This window comes from Uloborus diversus, chromosome 2 (assembly GCF_026930045.1).
Source record: "Uloborus diversus isolate 005 chromosome 2, Udiv.v.3.1, whole genome shotgun sequence".
Taxonomy (NCBI): Eukaryota; Metazoa; Arthropoda; class Arachnida; order Araneae; family Uloboridae; genus Uloborus; species Uloborus diversus.
The window spans coordinates 54,748,039-54,752,583 of record NC_072732.1 but is presented as its reverse complement, the minus strand read 5'-3'; positions in this window follow the sequence as shown (position 1 = coordinate 54,752,583).

The following is a 4,545-nucleotide window of genomic DNA, read 5'->3' as shown; positions in this document are numbered from 1 at the left end:
TTTTTTGAAATATTTATTAAAAACAAATTAAACAGGACTGTTGGGCATAGTATATACAGGAAACACTGCATCAGTTGTAAATATATGAAGTCAATTAAGCATAAAAAGATAAAGACCGGAGCAACAAAATCTAATCATCCATTCACCATGGAGAATTGGGATTGTTCGCAGCACTCAATTCTTTCTACACATGATGAATTCTTCAGTCAGAACACATATTGAAATAGCATAGGAAGCACAAGCTAAAAAATAACATATAAGAATTTAAAACATTAAACATTTTTTTATTTTACAAATAATAAATCATCAGTTTTTGGCTATTTTGTGATAGATTATGGAAAAGACATGAATAATAATTTTTCCGACTTATCTATAACATACAGTCGACTGTATACCGAGGAAAAACAATCTTTTTTGGACAGTCACAGGGAAGAATTGAATTAATCATGTTGATTGTACCAGTAATGTAAGATTAAAATTGCAAAAAAATTGCACTTCACTTTGAAATAGTATGAATGGCTCAATCAACGGAGAGTCAAACCTCCCGAATAGATCTCTCAATTTTAACACATATTGAAGGATTTAGTTTTTACCAGGACATGGGAAAACTGGGTTTTTGCAGGTAGAAACTGTGGTAAAAACCCAGAAAATACTGTCAGCCCCGCTTAATCGGGTAACGGTTTAAACGAATACCCCGCTTATATGACTGAAACCTCCCGGAACCGAATATTTCTCTACAGACGCAATGTTAAAGATCCCCGCTTAATCGAATAATTTCCGCGAATAATCGAATAATATTGATCAGCTTTTATAAATATTTCTAGTTGAGAAAAATTTTGCATAAACTAGCCATAAGTTAAAAACAGTTATCGACGTAAAAACATAAAACAATACTTTGCGCCATCAACGTTAGAGGAAAACATACATTTTCCATCAAAACTCTTCTATTCCATATACTTTTAGTCCAGTCAATGAATGCTCAAAACAGGGGTGTAGCGTGCATGGAATATGCGATAATTTTTGACTTCAGAATATTGTTAGGGATAGTTAGTAAGTAAACATACTAAAAGTCCCCGACCCTGGGGGGTGAGCTGAAGGTGGGAGGGAGGGGGGAAGAAAATTTTGGGTTTTTCGACAAATGTCAAAAACGGTGGAAAAAATGCGTTTAAAATAAAAATTCAAGCTAAATAAACTTACTATGAAACTGTTTCTACACATATTTGTCAAATTTCCAATAATTTTCCGGGTATATGTTATGAAAAATCGATGATTTTCGGAAAAATTCTCTCCTTTTGTCAAACATTTGCTCCTAGTGCCTCCCAGGATCAATATTCATGAAAATTATTAACGACAAAGTTGTAGAGCTTTAAATTTCCTTCAATTTGATAGCTACTTTGTTAGATTTTATTCAACCAATCAAAAGTTACAGAATTTCAAACACGCACTTTCATGGCAAGAAATGGAACACTTGCAATTCAAAAATTTCAAACTGACTCGAAAGGATCGCGCACTTCCTCTTTCTTCAATGAATTCGACAATCCTGATCGACAATAAAGAAGTATTTGTGGATTGCTACAACACAAATGATGTTTAAGTGTTGGGGGGGGGGGTCGTAAAATTGTGATAAGGAGGAGGGAGAGAGTAAGAAGTGTGACATCAAGCATTTTAAAATACGAATATCATAAAAATTAGTTTATGAAAAAGTACTTTGTGACAATTGGGGAGGGGGTCAAAAATGTTGAGAAAAAGTGGAACATCATTTATGGACAGCCCCTTACCAAGATTTGCAGAACTACGTATATGCAGTATGAATTAGCTCCATACCATTGCATTATTTAACGAAAATGAATTGAGGAAGTGGAGAAAGCCAGCACTTCCTCATTAAGAAATTTGTTAGAAGTAATTAATTAGTAAATATACTGAAAGTCCCCGACCCTGGGGGGGAGAGGAGTTAAAGGTGGGAAGGGGAACCCAAATTTTGTGGTTTTCGATTATATCTCGGAAACGGCAGGAAAAATGTGTTCCGAATAAAAGTAAAAGTTAACTAAATTTATTGTGAAACTGTTTTCATACATATATGTCACATTTCCAGTGTTATTTTAGGTATGCGTTCTTGAAAACCAATACTTTTCGGAAAAAAAATTATCTACTTTTTGTCGCAGAGCGTCTGTGCCAAGCAGACGCTCAAGGGATCTTGTGCAGCAATCATGTGACATTTACCCTGACAGTTTTCTGTGTCTTGAAAATCCACCGGCTGAAGACTTAAACTGCAGATTCAAACCTGATACCAAAGAAATACGAAGCCTATTCCCAATCACAGCGACACCCAGCTGACAAGCAATCAAAAACTATGAAGTTCTAGCATGTACTCAATTTCGTTACTCTTATTGAAATGAATATGTGACGCTATAGCTGGATAGTGAATATTTTAATAATAGAAATAAGGTAAATGTAGCTGACCGGCAGCACCTTTTTGTAAATATAGTTTTTATTACATTATTACTAATTGTATTTTGAAAATGTTTATATGGAATATGAACTGACAGTAATTAGAAAATGAAAATATCATCTTTAAGGTGATATCTTGATTCCATTCTGAGGCGGAAGGGTCATATCACCAGCTTTGCTTACTGGGAATCTGGCCCTGGTTAACAGATATGAAAATTACGATTGAGAAAACTGAGTGACTGATTGACAGTTACGGAAACAAAATGACGGAAAAATGCATTTTCCTTATATTTTAACTGATATTCTGATAAACACAATAAATTTTATTTAAATGTTAATCGAATTTGAATATTTGCTTAAAATATGCTGCAATGCATGCAAATCCTATGGGAAATAATTGGAGGCAGTAAAAAGCAGAGGGATGTAAGTGACCAAGTTAAAAATTTGGAGATTTATTTAGAAGCTAAACAGCTTTACATACATAGAAGACTGCGTGCTAATCGCCTTGTCTCCGAACACACACAGGAATAATTTACTACACAAAAGAAGGAAATAACACCCAGGGCACCAGCGGGAATAGAACCCCCTAAACTTCTGACTTAGAAGACGAAACTTCTACCACAGAGCCACGGAGGCCACAAAATTTAAAGATAATCAGTACAAATGGTAGGAGAACGTGTACTTTTTTATGGTAAGGCGATGCTACTACAGTGACCGCCGCTTATACGAATCATGTTTGTTCTAAACAGTTTTGATTCTATAAAGCGGCTAATTCAATAAATCTGGATATTATTCTGTTTTTGGGAGTTTGATTCAGTAAAGCGGCTTATTCGCAACTCCAACAAACTATAGGGGGCACTGCAGCCACCATGTAATGGCGGATGAAAAAGGTAAAACAAACGAACGCCATAGCGTAGAAAATGCTAATAAGCCTAGTAATTCTTGTTTGTATGCATGACTTTTTTGTTTTATTCTTTTTAAATTGATTTTTAAAGTCTTGTTGATATTCTGGCCCACATAGAAGGAAATGAGAATTCAAGAATCATTACTAAACGTTGGAAATTAATGCAAATTTCGTAGTTCGTAGTTAAGCAGCCATTTCCCCGATGTTGAATTCCATATTTATCAATTCTTGATGGAACTACATTTTCATTGTGGCCATAAGAACACTATAAATATTTCATGTAACAAAACCTTTGTTTACAAGTGTTATCAAAAGTGGAAAATGATACTTCTTTGTCTTGTTTGGCTACCGCTGATTGTTTTACATTTGTAGCTGAGTTATTTCTCAAATTGCCAAATCGGTTAATTTTAATTTTTTTCTGTTTCGTATGTTTCCGATTTCAGAATTATGATTTAATTCTGTCATATGCATCATCATTACAATTCTCACGGATACATGGTGGTAGTTTTCTTTTTAATTGGTCTTCCATTATTTCTTTAAACTTTTATCGAATTCTGTAATCTTTTTACCATTTTAATCTACACATGATAAAAAATAAAAATGGTTTACAACTGATATGCGAAATCTCGCCAAGGGTTCTTTGCTCGCACATATACTTTGCTCGCTAAAACTATAACCCTAAACTATAATCGCACTATTTTGGCAATGAAAATTCTGAGTGTTAAACATTCTTCATTTCGTTCTACGATAATACAAGAAAATATTTTGCATACTGTCCATTCCAACTAAATTCTGCAGTAAAATAGGGTTAAATTAATTATTTTTAAACTAGGCGGAGATGAAAGCCATTATTCTTCTGCTAATGTCATCAAATCCTATTTCCAAGCTTAAGATTTAAAAAAAAAACCATATTCTTACAAATTCACACAAAACAATTAAAAACATTTACCTGGTAAAACGTTATCCTCATTCAAGGGGAAAAAATGCATCGAATAGACGAGCATATTCGTTGATAACTTCATGCAATGCGTTAATAAATACTCATTACAAACTGCCTATGTTTACCAACAGACACACATGGAACGCAATGTTTTACCTTTTTCTTTAATTTTGTAAATCACCACAAGGTAGCTCAATTGAAGAGTAGAAACTCTGATTCTATTTCTCTCACCTGAACTCCTCGTCTTCACGAA